General features: G+C 38.3%; 1 long non-coding RNA gene across 1 annotated transcript in view; it reads right to left on the minus strand.

The window, feature by feature from the left end:
* Window positions 1-12,476, minus strand: part of LOC311582703 — a 48,513-nt gene extending 36,037 nt beyond the window's left edge. Inside the window, exons 1-2 of the long non-coding RNA XR_014774201.1 lie at window positions 12,452-12,476; window positions 11,314-11,408 (exon numbers count right to left, since the gene is read on the minus strand). This is a non-coding gene — a long non-coding RNA (uncharacterized lncRNA). The remainder of the gene's footprint in view (window positions 1-11,313; window positions 11,409-12,451) is intronic.
* Between the last annotated feature and the right edge of the window lie 9,202 nt (window positions 12,477-21,678).

Raw genomic sequence — 21,678 nt, forward strand, 5'->3', positions numbered from 1 at the left:
AGGGAGGGAAGGGGAATGGAAGATCCAAGTGAAGGGATAACAACTGAGATGTAATCTGAATAAATTACTTGAATAAATTTTTTAAAAAGGAGTAGAAAAGAAAAAAATGACAGTGATGTTGAGTTTTAAAATATATTTTGTTAATCTTTTTTATAAACAGCATTTATTCCTTGTTACTTTTACATAGATTTTGATGAAACTATATTCTAAAGTAATGTTTAATTTTTGGTAAAAAATATACACTGCAAGTTAAAGTTAAGTTTTACAAAAATTATACATTACAAACAACACTTAATTTTAAAAGCAAAACCACAAGGAAGATTATTTCCTTTAGTGCTAAAATCAGAGATGATTAAAACAATTAATTTGAATGGCAGCAGGCCTAAATGAGAAAGAAGATGAACATATTAAGCTGTGTACGTCCCTCATGAGCTTACGAGCATAAAAATGACCAGAATTAATATTTGAAATCGACTATGGGAATCTAAAAAAGTTAAATGCATGGAACATCTAGGTAACACATTGCCATAAAAGAAAATATATTAATTTATAAATAGTACAACATGCAGTGACATTCACATTAAGCTACTTGCTTTTGAGCAAAATGAAACATATAGTTTGAATCAATGTCAGACAGAAGTGATACTCACTGTTGATTATAGTTGTTTTCTCATTAAAGTTTAATAGAAGCTGTAAGCAGTGAGTTTATGTACATTTTCATTTGAAAACACTCAGAAATGGAGTAAGCCAACACAGCCCCAGATGGGCCAAATTTTCCTTCCTAGCATAAATCAAAAGCCATGGTCCTGTGAAAGACAGGAACATGATAGGTCTTACCCTCTTCTCACCTAACCTCAGCCCTTCACACTGGAGAAGGAGCAGCTGGTGAAGATAGTTTCTTCCATGTGTTCTATGTCATAGCATCTCCTGTCAGCCTGGTCTTTATAAATTAATACATGAAGCAGGGACACTATGAACCAAACACTTCCCAACCACTTTATCTTCTAGAGAAATACAGCATGGTGCAGAATTTCATCTTTCACAGACTCACTCCTGAGAGGGAATAACCTAATAAGAAAGCTAATATCATAAAATAATTACCAAGTAGTTGAACTTTATCAAGTCAGTTTTCATATTATCTCTTACCCCAGTGCAGAATTAGGACAGCAGCCTTTGCAGGTGTGTCTCATTGTAAGCTTATGGTGAAGGGGATTTTAATTTTCTCACAGTTACACAGCCCTAATGTCCAATAATTATATTAAAAACTTCTGACATTTTAACCTTAGTTGCTTAAAAAAATGCTACAAAAATTTCAACCACAGTCAAATTATAATTATTCATCAAATCCAGCTAAACCTTCGATGAAGTCAACTGACAGCCTTGTACTCTAATACTTAATATTTTATCCTTGCAACTTAGAAAAAGTGGATCCAAGGCAATCAATGGTCTCTCAGTAGAGGTCATAGCACCTGCTGCACTTAATTCTTTCCATAAGAATGCTCCTCAGTAGCTACGGCAGAGGAAAATGAGGCCATTTAATCTGAGTTACTTTTAGTACTCATAAGGAGAAGGTCAAAGGTCAAGACCTAAACAGACCAGTTAACTTAAAACAAAGAAGACATCTGTTCATCAGCCACATTTTGTGCCTCCAGTAATCCTGACCAGCTGTCTCAGAAACTTCAGTCACAGTGGAGGTCAGTTGAGCCACTGGACTGCTGGTTGGTTCCATGCAAATACATCACCAGGACAGGTAGGAGGCTCACATGTCAGCATTCCACTCGCCATGTCCTAGTAATTTTAATGCACATAGCAACAACACTCTAAATAATTTTGTTTTGTTTCTCACAAGCTAGTAAAAGCATCAAATCAGTGAATGAAATGAGTTACAATATTTAACACTGCCTGCGGGACAAACAATATTGCAATGTTCTGTGTTTTCCAGCTGTCAGGAAGACAAAGTCCCCTCTGCTATCTTATCACACTTGTTTTCAATGGCATTTGGAGCAAACTGTCCTTTGAAAAACCTGGGAAATGTTTATTTATTCCATTTACTAAGAAATAAAGCAGAGCTTTCACTCTGTGACAGATGGACAAGAAAAGACCCAGAGAGTTCAGCGACTCATCTGGAGATGCTCTGGCCCAAAAAATATGAGGCTGGGACCTGATATCTCAGGCCTCAGGTTTCCTTTGTGTCTTGAGGTCTTTTCTTATCCAGTCACTATTTAAATATATTTTGAATTACATATATTAAATTATGTCTTAGTTCTCTTTATTTGAGAGAGTTTGTGAATAACTGACAAGTGATTATACCTAAAAGAAAAATGACATTGTTTAAACTAGAATTTAATACATCTTTTTCTCCTCTGCCTTCTATTGGATTGTCTGTGGTTGTATTATCAAAAATATTGAATGAATAGTCCCAAACAAATTGGCAAGTACTTATAAATGTTATGTTTCTCTCTTACCAGGCAATCTGAAGGCAAGTAAGCCAAAATTGTGTTCTACCTTCTTCTTCAGAAGAGACTTAAATTAAATAATTAAGAAGCAAGAGATCGCTGGGCCCTCTGGCACATGCCTGTAGTCCCAGCACACAGTGAGGCAGTCTGGTAGATTTTTGAGGCTAGTCTGGTCTATAAAGCAAGTCCAAGCCAGCCAAGGCTACACAGATAAACTCTGTCTCAAAAACAAACAAACAACAACAACAAAGAAGCAAGAGCTCATTCAGATTCTATTTAATTTGAAAAAGCTAAGAAAAAAATCTGCCATAGAACAAGATGTTCCCCCATAGCCACATACTAGAAAGTTAACAGAAGCCAAGTAAGGGCAGCCCTACTGTTATACATATCTCTTAGAAACAGAGGAAAGATTAAGTCATGGAAGTTATTATTCAACAAATGAGTTCGCAATTAACCTATACTTTTTCAGTAAATATCACCTAAATACATAGTATACCTGACAGCATGTCTGCATTTAGTCTCTCAGTTTCTGCAGAGAATTTCAATCTTCTTTGTTCATTTTGTTAAAAACATAAATGCAGTCTTCATGATAACCATCTGCATGCCATAGAGTTCAGCAGGATATGTTTGTTAGGCTACTTTACAGTTCTCACTCCTACATCTCTTAATTTACACTCCAGTGACTTGTTAAATACAGCCATCTTCAAATAAAGTCACCCTGGTGCTTGTGTGGCCTTCACTACATGAATTAATTCCTTTTTGTTGGGGGGTGGGGGGAGTTCAAGACAGGGCTTTTCTGTGCAGCCTTGGCTATTCTGGACTCACCTTGTAGACCAGGCCAGCCTCGAGCTCACAGTGATCCGCCTGCCTCTGCCTCCCAAGTGCTGGGATTAAAAGCATGTGCCACCATCACCTGGCTAATTCTAGTGGCTGCTTTTTATGGCTATCTTCTCAAGGGGACAAAGAAAGGCATTTGAGGAGGTAGAGAAACAGAGATGGAGAGAAACAGAGGGGAAAAGAGGGAACATCAACCTCTAATGCCCATATTTCAATGAGACTGTGAAAGAAGTCAAGGGTGGGTCTGAATGATAGGGAAATGTAGGATAAATCCAGTGTCATTACTGTTTTTCCATTAATATGACCTTGAGCTTCTTATCCAAGCCTATGTGTTTAAAGAAAGCAAGTGTCATGTCAGTATCAACAAAATAGCAATAATAGGCACTAAATTCAAGACATAAACATTTCAAAAATACAAACACAATCGTTAAGCTCAATATTTTCACCTGAACAATAATTTATGAAATGAACATGCATTTATTAATGAAGCTTAAAATAGTAGTTTGGGCTAGGAGGGTAACAGATGAGGGATAATTAAAGAAAGCCAAGTACATCTTCATTTAGAATCTTTGTTTCCTCCTGAAGATCCAAATCATTTCTATTCCAACACTAAAGCAAACAGGAAAGACTGACCTCATCCAACCCTACCTTGTTCCCTAATGTGCACCCTCCAGTCTTTATATGGTCTTTGGGTTGCTAGAGGATCCGTCTGCTGGCAATTTAACCCAGATGTTATGCACTCAGCATGAGGCCCCTCCTTTCCAAACAGTTCTACCAACTGGAGACCAAATATCAAAACATATGAGCCTATGGGGGAAATTCTCATTCCGACAAGCACACCATCCTTCCTGAGGCCATATTTGATGGCACTGGGAAATCATTCCTCATTATTAACCCCTGACCTCTTATATTGCAAATCTGCACTTGCCTTCTAGCATAGCTTTGGGGTTTTGTGATAACCTTTCAACATAATAATAATAAATTCTAATGAGTCAATGTGGCGTGGCGTGTTATGCCATGCATGGCTTCACTCTCCTCAAGTCTGACACAATGACCTCGACTCTAGTTTCTGTTCTGACTATCCAGCTTTTCTTTACCTTCTAAATATTTCTAAGCATGAATACTGTTGCCCTGATTTTAGTTGAAATATCTTATAGTACAAATTTTAATACATTGATAGACTCATAGATTATCCTCATGCTATTTCCCCTAAGAAGCACCAAAACTGCACCTGAATCTTTTTTTATGGCTTTTATTTTTATTTTTCCTCTCCTGTTACTTGCTAGCATTTTTAGATCTTAATAGTTACTCAGAATGCCAGAATAACACAATCTTATGATTGTGTTGGTTCAGTAATTTCTAAGTTTTTCTGTGTTATTAGGAGATTTGATCTCTTGCAGAATTTTTTTGTTTGTTTGTTTGCTTGGTTATTTGATTGGTTGGTTTTGTTTGTTGTTTTTGGTTTTTATTTCAATATATTTATTTATTTAATCACTTTTTACCGCCTGATCCCAGCCCCCTCTCTTCTCTTCTCCCTGTCTGACACTCAGGGCTCCCTCCTCTCTTCCCTTCTCAGAGAAGGGGAGACGCCCAAAGCTACTAGCTCACCCTGGCACCTCAAGTTGCTGCAGGACTAAGAGCAGCATTTCCCACTGAGGCCATACAAAGCAGCCCAGCTTGGGGAAAGGGATCCAAAGCAGACAGCAGAGTCAGAAACAGTCCCTATTCCTGTTTTTAGGGACCCACATGATAACCAAGCTGCACATCTACATATGTGTTGGGGGTCCAGGTCCATCCCATGCATACTCTTTGGTAGTTCAGTCTGTGTGAGCCCCATGGGCCCAGGTGAGTTTACTAGTTAGGTCTTCTTGTGGTGTACTAATTTTCATATCCCTGAAAAGATCATTTACACATTCTTAGTAATGGGGAGACCTCTAAGATCTACCCTAGAGAGGACAGCAGGCAGTAGGGACTTCTCCAACCTTTCTTCAAGTTTCTGATAACTGAACAGTATTCCATGGTATAAATGTACCAGTTTCTTTATCCATTCTTTGGTTGACGGACACCTAGGTTGTTCCCAGATTCTGGCAGTTATCAATCAAGCTGCTATGGATGTAGTTGAGCAAATGTCCTTGTTGTGTGGTTGAGAATCTTTTGGGTATATGCACAGAAGATGTATGGGTGGGTCTTGAGGTAGAACTATTCACAGTTTTATGAGAACACATCAGATTAATTTCCAAAGTGGTTGAACAAGTTTGCACTCCCACAGCAATGCAGGAATGTTCCCTTTTTTCCACATCCTTGCCAGCATGAGCTATCACTTGAGTTTTTTATTTTAGCCATTCTGACAGGTGTAAGATGGAACCTCAGAATCATTTTGACTTGCATTTCCCTGATGACTAGGGAAGTTGAGCATTTCTTTAAGTGTTTCTCAGCCATTTCATATTCCTTTGTTGAAAACTCTCTGTTTAGCTCTGTACACCATTTTGTTATTACTTTATCTGGTCTTCTTCATAGTTTTATGTAATTTACTCACATTACATCCCAATTGTTAGCCCTTCACTCTTATCTTCCTGTCCCACTGTCACTCCCTTTTCTGCCGTATTCCCCTCCCCTAGTCCTCTGACAGATAGGGTCCTCTCCCTGGCTAAGGTCTGGCAGATCTGGACACATCAGGTCTTCACAAACTGATGCATCAACCAAGGACATTGCAAGGAGAGAATCTGGACCCCATGTTCAGATGTAGCCAATGGACAGCTCATTCTCCGCATGGAGAAAAGAGGGGAGAGCAGGGGACTGCCTCTGATAGGAACTCTGGTGCCGGAATTTGATCACTGCCCCTTGGCAGAGATGCCCTATGGAAACACAGAGCAAGGAGATGCAGGCTACCCAGATGTATGCCATTTTTCAAATTGGGCTTTTTGGTTTGGTTGAGTTTCATTTCTTGAGTTATTTATGTATTTTGGATATTAACTCTCAGGCAGATGTAGGGTTCAAGAAGATCTTTTCCCAGTCTGTGAGCTGTCGTTTTTGTTCTGTTGACAGTGTCCTTTGCCTTACAGAAGCCTTACAGTTTCATGATGTCCTATTTATTAATGCTCTATCTTAGAGGTTGAGCTGCTGGTGTAGCTTGATACTTTTACTTTACAGCTAAGTCTCTTAATGTATTTCTGTTTTCAGACTCCTTTCAGTGTCATTTATCTATCACTGTAAGCCCAAATTGCCTAATGTATTTGGATATTAGAATTGACAAAATTAAATTTAAGAAAGTGTATCAATTATACTAGCTGTTCAAGAGATTTTGAGTTCTGCATGAGTCTGTGTGCTTCTGACTCACGCGCTTGTACTGGGCATTGAAGAGGAGACAGAACTTCTGTTATCACCAACATGTTGACCACGAGTGTTTGGCTTCCCTCAATTTGTTTGCTTTTCTTTCTTTCCTCTTTTCCTGTTATTACATTGAGATGAATAGATATCCCCTCACTTTAATTGTTCCAGATGAATTCTTGTTAGGATTGAGGGTCAAAATATTTTAAGTACCACCTGCTCTAAACTCACCATTCCATAGATATCAATGCTCAACTCACAGAGGCTAAATTGTTTCTTCGTAGCAAGCCAATGAAAATAACACTGGTTTGCCAATAAGGTAAACTTATGGCTATCCTTGTGGCAAGCCACATTGTAGTACCTTCTACCTTATGCTAACACCAGTGTCACTCAGGCACTCACAGAAAAAAAAAAATCATCAGATTTGAGAAGTAAAGTTATAAAACACTTCAGATACAACACTATTCACTATATTAAAAGTGACATTTTAAAAGTAAAATTTAAAATATAGACATGAACAGTTCCCTGAATGTTTGTGAATAAATATCTTAGCAAAGCTGTTATGGAGCAGCATATGTGTAAATTCATTTGCAAATGTTTACTGCCTACCTACTGTGCTTTAGGCACTGACTATCCAATTAGAAGGAGTGATTCTAAGCCAGAACTAGATTACTCAACAATGGGATTGTCAGACTTCTAACTACAAAAATGCAAACATTTCAGTAGGTGCCTATTTGGAATTATCTAACTCATTCATGAAGATACCAGAAAAAGCATAATAGAAAACCCTTTTTATTCATCCATGTCTTAAAACAATTATGGACTAAAGTAGCATGTGTGCATCAGTCTTGGGATGGAATACATGGATACATAAGATGGGACTCCATCCAAATGAAGCCTCAATGCAACCAGAGAGCCCTTCATAGTTACTGCAGGGTCTAATATAACACAGGTCCCGAATGGACATTCTAGGATCTGTTCTGCTCATGGCTTGTGATTCTGGATCTGGGTCGTCATTCTCCCTTACCACTTCAAGAAAATGGATTCTGATGGCAATTCTACCAACAATGATGGTTGCTTTAGCAACAGATGATCTTTTGAAATAATATTGGGAACTTTGGTGGCATGAACATGGACATGACTAATTTCAGAAGCTCCTTATTCTTAGCTTTAATAATTCATATGTATAGGAGCTGAATCTAGTGGAACCAGAGAAGCCGACTGTAGAAAGTGAGGAGTAAGTGATGAACACTGGGTGATTAGTGCATTAAAATATTGTTCAGCATCACTATATTTCATGCTTCTTAAAAATGCAGCAGTAATCCATTTAAAAAAGACTTCTAGCAAGGTGATGAGGACAGCATTCTGAGATAACTCTGGCATCAGTGAATTATGCATTACTAAATGTTTTCTAATTGTCAATTACTTAAACCTTAGGCTTGGTCTTTTCACCCACTTTCAAGGTGACTTCTTTTTGTTTCTGTTTTAATAGCTATAAATCAAAGTAGGAGGTGCTGAAACGATACTTACTGTCTACTTGCGAAAGGTCTTCTGATGATTAGTGGGTTAATAGCTGCATGCACATTGCAGTAATTGCATATCAAACAGGAGAAAGACTTCAGAAGCCTCATACTTTCCTGAGGAATCTTCCCACAGCCTCATTTGTGTGTGTGTGTTGGGGGGTGCTTTGTCAAACATGGGAATATATTATTGCTCTTTAGTCCTCTGGTGATATGCTGTCCTCAATGAGCTTTCAAAAGTGTTCACTAAAATGGTGCTATTTGTTACTTCCTGCAGAATTCCAGTGAATAACACATTTAAACTAATGCTCTGTCAAATTTAATAGTCGTAATTGCCTAATTATCTGCTCTAGTGTGATGGTAAAGTCTTTTAACATCTTGCTTTCCCCTAAGGAGAATGAATGTATTTTCTAGAATACCACCTTTCTCATCTTTGGAAAATACTCAAGCAAATAATTCATTTTACTCTCAGCTCAACAAATACCATCTCGTTTCCCTTGCAGTGTTTTTTTTTTGTGTGTGTGTGTGTGTGTGTGTGTGTGTGTGTGTGTGTGTGTGTAAGTTTGCTTTGGTTTCACTCTGTCTGCACACCTCTTGGCCTCAGACACACACACATTTTTCAGTGGGAAGAGTCACATGGGTAAAGGAGTGTGCATGGGTATTCCTTGATTACTCATTGGTTTCTTAGTTAAACTTATAGTGTCCCTTTCTAACATCACTTCATTTCAGTTCACTCAAGAGTATTTGGCTAGAAATATGCCTTTTACTATCTTAATATTCAACACTTTCTATGATCCACTTCTAAAGTTTCTTATCAGTTCACTAGTGTGATTATTTAATAGACATGGCTAGACAGCCTTGTCATTAGGTGAATAATTTTTCTAGTTGAGCAGGGATTTTTTTTGTGTCTTTTTTCTTTGACTTTTATGCAACTTCAGCGTCCTGAACTCTCTACCCTATTATAACATTGTTTATTTTTTCTTTTTGCCTACAAAATTGATCTTTCAATATTATTCAGTCCACTTGGAGGTCCTGTGGGCTGCTTGTCATAATTAAATCTCAGATATCACTAATGCAAAGATGCCAACATTCATCATGATGTAAATGTCTACTTTTTGACACAGGAAACTATGTGGACTAATCTACAAAATTAGAAATGGTAAAGGGTGCACCCAGATACACTAGTCTGCCTGTACTCCAGTATTCTCCACTGAGGAGGGCCTTTTAATTCTTAAAATACCTCAAAAATATTTCCAAAAGCTTTTTGGTGAATTTGACCAATAAAAGCTACTTGCTAAGAGAATCAAACTTGGATGACAAATCGAGTCCTTTGAGGTAATTTTCTGCTATATATTCTCAAATTTACAGTCTCAGAATATAACTTCAAATCAGGTTTGGTAACTCAAGTTTATAATCCTAGCACTTTAGAGCCAAGACATGACAATTTCTGTACATTCAAGACCAACATGGCATACATCATAGTTCTAGGACTTCCTGAGTACCAATTAACATATCATATTGATATAACTTTTATCTTCACTCTAAAATACTTATCATGAAGATTCTTATTCCAAATAGGGACTTGCCTCTGTTATAAAATGATACCAATTTCTTCCAGTGAAAGGTTGCAATTCATAGACACGAGCATATCAGGGATATAGTCAATAAATAATAGAGAGAGGGTATATGATAGACTGACATATGTGACATGTGATATATTTATAGATAATAGATAGATGATAGATAGGTCAATTGATAGGTAGATGATAGGTAGATGGATAGATAGATAAATAGATAGATAGATAATAAATAGGAAGACAAGTATATAGAGATATAAGAAAGTATAATATTATGTTTTATGATGGCAAAAAAAAATAATTTGAAAAACAGGTCTGCAATCAAAGTCTGAAAAACACAAGGGATGTTCTGGCTGGTATTCCATAGTCTTAGCTTTCAAGTTGTAACTACATTCACAGTCACTTCAGAAATGTTTGGATTACAGTCAGTGACTTCATGTCTACTTAAAAGAATCAATTCATATTTTGTAAGAATATCCAAAATGTAATGAAAGTACTTTTCCTTTCTGTGTTGACCATGTCTTAGTCACTGTTCTACTGCTATGAGAAAACATCATGGCCAAACCAACATTTAATTCGGGGCTTGGTTACAGTTTGGAGGGTTAGTCCGTGATTATCATGGAGAGACATAGACAGGCATGGCACTGGAGCAGTAGCAAAGAGCTTTACATTCTGATGTACAGGCACCTTGAAGAGAGATGCAGTGGCTGGCAAGGGCTTTTCAAAACTCAAACTTTACACCTAGCACCATACTTCCTCCAACAAGGCCACATCTATTCCAGTAAGGTCAAGCCACCCAATCCTGCTAATCCTTCTCAAACAGTTCCACTCCCTGGTGACTAAGCATTCAAATATTTGAGCCTAGGGGGCCATTATTATTCACACCACCACACCACCTTATCATGAAAGAGATGAAGATAGACAAAGTGTCCCCAATTAGATCTCCCAGATTCCACAGATGTCACAATAAACTTAGCACCAAAGACTACAAGGTAGCAAAAGATCTTGACTATAAACAAATCTTGATTCGGCTGAGAATTTTGAATATAAAGAGAGCTCCTAGATATAGGAGAGATTCGAGAGGTAGTTGTAGAATCCTCAAAAATGCAAACTCCAGAATCTAAGGCTCCGGGGGTAAAAATCACAGGAGATAGGCTTGGAAGTTTGTAAGCGTCATAGGGCTATGAAGCTTCCTCCTAGAACGTTGTCTTCTAGACATGACAGGGAAGTACCAAATGTCAACAATATGGTAGCCTAAACCATCCCTGCATGATGACAGTACAGTTGACATACCTATGTGAATGGGAAAAAATACTCAAGGTCTGACCCGTAGATGAAGAGCTGCAGACAATCAGGATGAGTCAGTTTTCTTCAGAAGTGAATGCCCTGCATATATCTATGAGAGAGGGAGTTGTGGGAGGGGATATAAAATGAGTAAAATTAAGGAGGAATATAGAAATGATATAAATACCATACTTACATGTGAAATTCTCAGAACCTTAAAAATAAAACCATGTTTAATAATTATAACAGTCTATTTGAGTTGTTAAAACAAAATAGCATAAGCTGAGTACTTTATCAACAAAAGATATTTACCTTCACTATGCAATAAGCTGGGAGGTTCAAGATAAGTACATTTGGTGTCTGTCAAGGTTCTTTCTTCTTTAAAGATGATGCCTTCTTGAAGCATCCTCACATGTTAAAAGAGAAAGAAACACAATTTCTTAGCCTTTTCCTCCCTAAGGACACTACTGCCAACAAAAAAGGAAGATTTTCATAAGCCATGAGTTCCCAAATGTCCCATCTTTTATTTTCTTTAGGGATTAGATTTCATTTGAGAATTTGGGAAGGACACGAACATTGAAACCACAGGTTATGAAATATGTAATAAGAACTATGAAATAAAATCCCACATAACCTTGAGTAAACAGTCTAGGGAAAGAGCCTGTCAAAATAAATAATTAACTAAGAATTCGTACACGAATCCCCAAATTTCAAATTTTGTAACCAATTGCTCTTATGAAAATAAAAGAGATTAATATGTTTTGGGGAAAGCTATTAACCCACACTTTCAATTAAAAAAATGAATATGAAATTAATGATTAAGCAAATGATATGAAAAAGAAACTTATGATGCGAGTTTGTCACTGTTAAGAGTTGTCAATGTGACACTCAATTTGTAAACTGCTCATTGGTGGTTAGGTTAAGCACAGATATGTATTATGTGACATCTGTGTATGTACTCCAGACAGTCAGACATAGGTACACAGAAAGAAAGAATAATGAATACGTGTTTCTGAGGAGGGAGAAGCAAAGTTGAGTCTGTGTGAAGTTTTTGCTTTATTTTTTTTTTTTATCCTATTATACTAACCCATTCTATTTGACTACTTGTTTAACTTTCACTACTAGAGTGTTTGTTTGACTTTCCTCTCACCCTCATAGCTTTCACAGCCCTTAAAAGACACAATTCTATCACACCCATTATTTTGCACACAGTCATTGAATGTAAAATCTGCTGTCTATTGAGAAGGAAGATACAAAGGCACAGAATTCCCTTTTGTAAAATTATAGTCCATGTTTGAGCCTCATTCACATGATTAACATACTGTAAAACACCCAATGCTTTATTTGTGAAAGATCTTATTTTCAGATGTATGCCAAATCACCTCTAAAAACAGAAAAGGCGAAGAAACTGCTTGTAGCTTCAAACTAAAACACAATGGTAGAAACATACCTGACTTTAAGAAGCCTCAATAGCAACCTGTTAAAAGAGTAAAACCATATCTTTAGGTTGTTCCAAGAAATTTGAGATCTTTTTCCTTTCAGTGTCAGAAATAGATGTTCACTGTTCATGTAATCAGATGACCTTCCAATGACAGAATAGAGCTTCCCTTCACACATAGGGAGAGAAACCCACAGGTAAACATCAGAAATACCCCTTGTTTTAAATTTAATCCTGATGCATATAAGTAAAAATCATTTAAATTTTGATTTCTGTTTGTCAATGTCAAGTTTCAAAGGAAAACAAACACATAATATTCTTTAACTCAGCAAAACTGAATTAAAGCAGAGCATGGTACAAAAGCCCATAAAGAAAGACACCTTCAGACATTATGTTAGATTCTCCTTACATTCCAAATTAATAAGGACATTCAAAATTCCCCATAGTGGTTTCCAACTCTTGATCCCACAGGAAAATGAAAAAAAAAGTCAACAGTTTGGAAATGTATATATTTAACTTTCCTCACTAAAAGTAGGCTGTAAATGAAACTCATGATTTTTTAGGCGCCTCCAGGAATGTCTTGTACAATGACTTATATGGCCTCTGTGCTCCTGTTGTACAAGATGAAGAAAACACTATAACCCATCAAATGGTTTGTTCATCAGTTAGCCTAAGAAATTATTATACTAAGAAACCACATTAACAACAGAAAAGGGCTACAATCTCAGCAAAATGGAATTCAAAGGCCAGCTACACCACTTCCCAGCTGAGTGAACTTGAAACTTTCCCCTGATCTATATTATGGTGACCAAGACACCCAGTCATGGTCACATAACAATGTTAACTGGGAAATGTAAAATAGTTAATACAGCACATGCCACATAGACAGCCGGATATAACCTTGATTATCATATCTCCCTGTCTCTACGTGAAGAATAACTCCAGGATAAATAGAGCCACCATTCACATTTGTAATGTCACAGCCTTGATAACAATTTTTATATTTAGGGTCATGTTAAATAAAAGTTTGGTAGATAAATAAATTTAGTGAATAGTCAAGCTATACTAGGCCGTCACTACATTTGGGTGTCTACTCAGTTTGGTGCAGTCCTTTATAGGTCCACAGTCTTCTTCCAGTGAGAAGACAGTGTCTTCAGAGTGGCACTCACCTACTTCAAGCTCTTGCCTCTGTTCTTCCCTTTTGTGCAAGTAGGCATGAGAATGAGGAAATGGCCCGGACCTTTACAGTGGCACCCTCTACCTCCACTATCTGCTAATGCTTACGCTGTCTTTCTTCTAAATATCTTTTGTATCTGTGAACTTCTCTTCATCCCATGGGCGTCAATGTTGCTTAAGCTATTTTAAAATCACACAGACAAAGCAGTAGGCTCTCAGCTTTTCTATTGCTGTGTGCCTTGTCCTTTTCCAACTCATTATTCCAAAACTGGTATGATCTGGGAGAGAATACTCTTTCTATAAAAAAAAAAATCTGTTTGTTCTCCTAGTCTGACATGGTGGCCCCTTTGAGTTATCTCAGTCTCATTTAGCTCTTCAGCAATATTGTTTACTTTCCATCACATCTAACCCTTGCTCAGAGTTACCACACAACCTTCTTGACTCAAGGTATTCCCCCCCCCCCCCCCGCCCTCAGAAGCTCTGTTGTTTCCTTCACTGTGACTCCCACCAGACTAAATCATATGCAGCTTTCTGAGATTATGCCAAACCTCACATCTTCAGAAAAAACAAAGAAACAAACAGAAACCTTTCTTTCAGATTAGGTCTCCTCTGTTTTCCAGTGCTCATCCCATTTCCTTGCAATGCACTTACATATCTCTATATTGTTGGGTGGATTTTCTCTTGCTTTTCTATCAGAATATCATTTCATACTGTTTAGGGTGCTGCTTTCCTTCTTCTTGGTGTACCTCCACGGCTGGTGTATTGCAGATGAATTAATGACTGGAAGAAGAATATAAGCTAGGCAGAGCCTTTCTTCATCTTTATATACCTATCGCGGGCTCCCAGTACTTCATGAAATATGAGTGATTCTTCTTTGCTTGATTTTTGCTATTCAGAAAATTGACATGAGAACATAACCATGCTTATCTGAGCCAGAGTAATGATGAAATGTCTCTGCTGCAGTGAAATTATTACACTAAGATAACAAGCAGAGCTTAGAACAAAAAGCCTAGTAGAATTCTGATGTATTTTCATCCTTCCAATACAAGTTTTGGGTGCCAATAACACACACTTAGAAATTCAGCAGTGCTCAAAGCATACTCAAATAGCCAGTAATCTGTCCTGCTCCTGAGAGAAAAAGCAGCTTCTGCCGCTCTTACCAAGAAGTCAAGGATGAGCACACATGGGAATATAAAGTGTAGCTTTTCTTGTGTAAAAAGACGTCAGGGACAAGTCTCTAAGAAGCCAGAAAGCCATCCCTACTATTTAGAATGTGGGCAATTCTGAAATGTTAAAAGTGTTTCTTAGATATTGAGTAACAAATCTTTATACCAAGGAACCTAGAATTCTGTCATTAATTAGAGATGTCAAGCTGGCTTTGACTGAGTACTGGTATAATGTAAGATATAAACTTGCTTTCATCCTTTAAAAAGCAGAAAAATGGAAAGATGAAGCAGAAAATGGGATTGGTCTTCGTAACTCCACTGAAAGATGAAGGCTCACATGATTGTGGGAGAGGAGCTAAATAACCAGTCCCTGCCTGGACCACCCATGAGCTCTAATTAATATCATGGTTTAAAACGTTCTGTATTTCTGCATTTACAGTCATCAGGCCAACTTCCAAATTGTTGATCAAGGGTGATAGACAGCATGATAGGGTTAGAATATTTATTCCTGATCCTTATCTTAATCAATATGTTCTCATTTTAAATCCACAAACTGTGATGTAAAAATATCTGAACATGTTTAATTACATCAATTAAATATTTAGCATGGCATGGTCAACAGGAAATGGAACACTTGCATAGAAATAATCATTGGTATTTTTATGACTCTCTACAGTACAGTGTCCTACAGTTTACTTTTTTTTGGTGTCACCCCACATAAAATGTCTCTGGAGATAATGCCAAGACCAGCTACCCTTACGGGGAGGAGGACAGTGAGCATGCCCAGCTTACACTATTTGTTTTCTTTCTTACAGTGAAATCTAATCTCAAATTTCTTTATCGGTGTTTGTTGAGATATATTTGATGAAGTGTACTAGTATTTGTATTTTCACCTTCAGTTGTCAGTGTGACATTAGACATATAAGGAATGCTTGGAGTTCTCTGCATTGACTCAGAAAAGACGCATGCGTTGTTTGTAAACACATCTCTCACATCTGCTGCTGTTGTCACATCTCTAGAGTTGTGTGGGTGGAGTAAGGTCTGCAATGCTTATCTACCTACAGGCTGTAATATATCACCCGTGTCTGTGGGGATCACTAATGGGTTCTCCAGAAATACACAGGTGACCACCTGCCTTTCAACAAGAGCTTTAAACATGATTTTAAAGATATGAGAGGAAAGCAAGAGAGAAACATTGATAGGACTTGGAGTTCAGGCTTATTGATAAGCCCTTGGATCACAATGCTGCTGGTTCTCTGGATGTAAAATGACTAATGAAAAAAGGGTACTGTCAGAAGAGAAGCTTCCTCATCACTGTTTAATTGCATTTATAGTAGCATTCCCTAATATGTGCATGCATGTGTGTCAAGCTTCTCTTTAATCACATGGACATGTTATCCTCTGCTGTGTTTAAAATTATCTCTTAAGGAATGGCAAGATTGTTCAGTGGGTATGATCTCTTGCCACAAACGTCCGGAGAGCTCAATTACAAGCTCAAAATTCACATAAAGGTGAAAGAAAAGAACTAAAACCACAAAGTTTTCCCTTGGCCTCCACATATGCATAGCACTTGTGCAATAATAGTAATAATAATAATAAATATTTATAGGCCTTATGCAAAAAGCTTAAAATCCTTTAAATATAATACAGTGAGTAGCTTTTTTCTGCTCTGAGTTAGAACTGGAAATATAACTGAGGATGTTAATCTTTGACTCTTCGTGGCCACACAGCCTTTGAAACTTAAAACCAGGTGGGTCAAGCTTGTTGAAAAGAATCCTTTCACTCAATTAATTTTCCCCCATGTTGGTGAAAAATTCACCAGAAATCCCAGAATTGGTTCCCAATTGGTTCCAATATATTGATGGGACTTTGTAAATATTGTTGGAATTTGCTGTCAGCAACGTTGATAAGGTGTTGGGAGAATTGGAACATTGTTGGGAGGAAAAATTCATAAATTATGTAGAAAACTAAAGAGAGCTCCAAGCATGATGACCCCCAGGAGGCCTGAGGCTGGGGGCCACTGAGGTCCAGGCTAGCCTGGGCTAAGGCTGGGGGTCACTAAGGTCCAGACTAGCCTGGATTTTGCAAGGAGTCTGTTTCAAGAAAAGTAACAAGCAAAGAGGACACTTCCCCTTTCTTGCTTTGCAAGTTAATTTTCTACTGAAAACAAACAAAATAGCCTCATTGGCTTTTTCTACAGTTGCTGTTAGGGAACTCAAACCACAGAGAAGAAACTATTATGTTTAAATGCTTGTCAACGAGGGACTGTCCAACCAATGCCTGGTCCAACCTGACACCCACCCCATAGAAGAGAGCCAACCTCTGACACCATTATTGTTTACAGACAGGAGCCTAGATTAACCATCCTCTCTCTGTGAGGCCTCACACAGCAGCTGATCAAATCAGATGCTGAGACTCACAACAAGCATTAGGTGGAGCTCAAGGAGTCCTATGGAAGAGCAGAGGGGAAGGACAGAAGGACCTGGAGGGGACATGAATGCCACAGGAACACCCACAGAGTCAGCTAACTTAGGCTAATGGGGGCTCACAGAGATGGAAGCCCCAACCAAAGAGCATGCATGGACTAGACCTAGGCCCCCCAAACATATGTAACCTATAGACAGTTTGATCTTCATGTGGGAACCCTAGGAAGCTGAGCAGGTGCTGTGTATGGCACAGACTCTCTTGCCTGCTTTCAATCACTTCCCCTTAATGGGGTTACCTTGCCTGGCCTCAGTGGATGATGGCGAGCTCAGTCAGGATGCAGCTTGATGTGCTAGGGTGGGCTGATGGGGAGGAGCTCCCCTTGTCTGCGGAGTAAGGGAGGGAGGATAGGAGGAAGAAGGTCAGAGGGTGCGACAGGAGGAGGAGAGGAAGGAACAGGCTACAATTGGGATATAAAGTGAATATATAAATTAAAAATAGTAAAAAGTAAATGTTCATCAACTTTTGCATATTAAAAAGTATTTCCTAGAGCTCAATCTGATTGCATGATCATGTGATAATAAATTTTCTCTTTGATATTAATGTGAGAATTAAGAGTTAAACTTCTTGCATGTGTAAGAACGGCCATGAGTAAGCAGCTATAAAGAAGGCACATAGGGTCACAGACACCCAAAACTAAAAACGATTAGATTTGAAGTCAAATCTAATAGGGAACATGGAGTACATTAATAAAAACCTCTAATATAATTTAATTGTATTTTAAATTGGTAAATATGGATCATTATTACTCAGTCACTACTTGTTCTAATAGCTTTTCTTTATCCTCCTAACTAACCGTCTGCTATAAATACAAACAAGGCCACATATGGAAAAGGAAACCAACAACAAACAAACTTACTATATGAGAAAAAATTCAGACATAGCGGGTGTCCATGAAATTGATGATCAAGTTCACACAGCATTTATAATTTCAAAATTCTGAGTCCATATCAACATGAATAGTTTCCATTTTACCACATGTCATGGCTAGCAGAGAATGTTGACATACAGTGGACGTCAGGAGCTATGGGTAGGCAATGACTGCTCAGAGGGAATGCTAGCTTTCTTCAGGGGGTCTGGCCTTCAGTAGATTGCTCTATGCTCCAGTGGATGCCCATACAACCAACCCTAACTAAACTCAATGAACTATTGAGCCAGAAGAATACATGAACTTATGTAGGTGAAATGGTTGCAGAGGGGAGGGCTCTGTCAGAAAATTTGGGGGATCTATACAATAAAAATACATTGTGTAAATGCATGAAATTCTCAACGCATAAATAAAAAAACACCAAGGAAGACTTGTTTACTCTGTCATGGCGGAGTTTGGCCGTCAACTCTACCTGCATCTAAACTTGCCTATTTTCAGGCAGAATTCCGTCTGTGGCAGAAATGAGGACATGTTGCCCAGTGGCTTGTTTGCCATATTTGAAGCCAACTCCATAAGGAGGTTCTTTGATGCTCATCATATTCTTTGAGGCAGGCTGGGTGTTGCCAGGAGTTAACTTGTATTGTTGTCAAAGATTCTTTAGAATAAGAAAAACATCTTTAAATGCCATATTCTGTTGGCCTCTGAGCCTTTTGAAGACTTTACTTAACTATTTGCCTTACATAGCTATAGAATCTATATCTATCTACTAGACCTAGAATATATACTCTCGTGTTCAGTTTGTCAGATATATTGGGCCAGAAGGCTGAAGATGATGCTCCAACATTATATAGAGAGAGAATGTGTGTATATATATATATATATATATATATATATATATATATATATATATATATATATATATATATATATATATATACTTAATTTTAGAGAGCAGTCCAGTTCCTAGAGCTGGGAACTCACATCTGAACGGCTTGAGCCTGAGCACTTCCTTGCCAAGAACCTACCACACACGAAATCCATTCTTACTCACACCTACTCCCGTGGCCATCAAGTGACTGTGTTCAGTTATTTTCCTTTATGGTAAAAAAAAAAAATTCATGAGGCGACAGAACCCCAGCCATTCTTTGAAGCAAACTAACATGGACTTTTAGGCAAAAGAAACTTTACTTTTTGTTTTTCAAGAGGTAGGAGTCTAGCGTGCCTTGAAAAGTCTTAGGAGGTTTTCACAATACAAATTTCCTGTCTAACACTTTCCCTGCTGAAAACTTACAGAGAAGCCACAAATGTAGAGTCCTGCATTAGCCCCGAGTAATTTCCCTTGTACAAATTAATATGAGGAGGGTGCGGAAATAGCTCTGGGTTTGCCTTCCTGTGGGGGTGCCCTTGTGGGTCTGTGCAGACTTCCTTTAGGAATGGTTGGCTAACAACTTTAGGAAACCGTGGACAAAGGAAATGAATTCCAAGCAGCAAGCCCCACTCTGGTTTTACACACAAGACATTTCACTTTGTTCTGTTTTATGCAGTCCTCTGTGTTTTCTTACTCACTTAAGAAGCGCTATGCAGCCTGAGAGCCCTACCTAAGAGTTTACTGTATAAACCAAATGGATGGCCGTACTTTTTGGCCTCTGGCATCTGTGACTTTCTCACCAGTAGGCTAATATTTCTTCAGTTCACTAACATGACAAGAACATGATGTGTCTCCCCTGGCATTCTTCCTTTGTGGGGGAACAGAAGAGAAAAGAAAATCTGCAAGCTATACTTGATTAATGTTATTTTTTTAAAAAGCCAAGAAAAATAGTTTGCCCAAAGGCTCCTTCGGTTGCACTACCACACTGGAGTGACAGGTTTTGGGTCTGTTCTGGAAAACAGGGGAGGGCAAGGGACAAAATTCAGTGCATGGTCATCACACAACACCTAGAAGCAGCTGAATTCCGAAGTGGTCAGATAAAGACTTGTCAAATTGCTGTGAGGCCAATGGTCCACTATTCTCACATCTCTCCCTCCCTCTGCTCTCCTGGGTCTGCCATACTGAGAAGGGAAAGGGTGTCTCACCTCCAGAGAGTCCCCTGGGAACACCTTGCTAATGTTGACATTGTGCTGATGATGCCATAACTTGAACACTGTGCCTTCTTCTTGTCTCCATCTGAAAATGAGGCTTGCACATGAAGAGCCCTCACCAACAGAAAGCAAAAGGAGTTGTACCCTGCCCTCCCCCAAATTCTACATCTAAAGAAAAAAAAGCCACTCATTTTTGCATCTAGGGTTGTTAGTGCTTGACTCCTGCCTTAGGCATCTGACAGTGAAGTAGTGAAAGTGTTTTAGTAAGAGGCTTTGGCTCAGGAGAACTACTGGAGGGCCATTTCCAAGCTGGCAGAAGTGCCATTTCCTAGGCACAGAAAAGATGAATTATAAAACAGGGCTTTCTTCACTACAGGGCTGTTCTGTCTGTAATGGCAACACTGCGCCATCATCCTTGCTCTGCATAGCAAATATTCACACAAGCATCCAGGGCATGAAACATTCTTGTATCACTTTGGTTGCTCTCAGGAAATATGTTCTTGGTGACACACTTTCCAGGATGCTGACAATTCTCCCGAATCCCACAGATCAATATTTCATGCAATGCAATACTCTCTTCCCAACATCCCTGGTAGGGAGGTCTCTCCTTGTCTACCTGCTTACGCCTTAAACACTTAGTAAACACTGAAATTTGAGCAATAAGCTAAGCACATTCAAATACTCTTTGCACCAAACTGATGTCTTGGTCTTTTAGACTCTTAGTCTAGAAGAGAAATATGTAGCCATGTGACCAGAAAAAAAAAAAAAACATGTCAAGGAGATGACCACACAAAAGGTAGTTTAGTAATATATTGAGCATTGAGAAGGTGGATGGGGATAAAAGAGTCTGTAGGAAAGCCAACAAAATGTTCACACATTTGAAAATACAGAATGACTAGAAGAATTAAATTCATATACAGGTATTAATATATTTTCTAGAGCTATAATCTCAAATATGTTAGCCACCACTCAAATGTACTTATTACACACTTTCAGTAAAGATTAATCAAATATGAAGGAGACATATAGGCAGGATACACACTAAGATTTAAGTAATCCTGTATTTTCAAAGTAAAAATGAATTTGTAATCTGGTGTCTCAGAACAAGTTATCCTAAATAGTAGCTTCAAATTATTAGCATTTATTATAAGCATTTTTAGCATTCTGGCATTGGAAGATAATTCATGAGCTGCACCTGAGGTACTATTGGGATGACAGATACTGGTCAGGTTGGATGAAGCTAGGGGCAGGGGAGCTGCTTCCTTGATAACATATCACATTTACTAAAACAGGAGCTCAGGTTCTGTTGAGCTGTTGGTCAGGAGCCACTCTTCTTTTTTACATTCTCAGGCCCTTCACACTGGAGTCCTCACATCTGGCTCCTCGCTCCTTACAGAGGTAGTAATTAGAGAGGAAATACAATGTCCCAGGTATCTTTTATGACTTGGTCTCCATTATTTTTTACA

The sequence above is a fragment of the Acomys minous genome (genome assembly GCF_964271855.1).
Source record: "Acomys minous genome assembly, chromosome: 14".
In the NCBI taxonomy this organism is placed as follows: Eukaryota; Metazoa; Chordata; class Mammalia; order Rodentia; family Muridae; genus Acomys; species Acomys minous.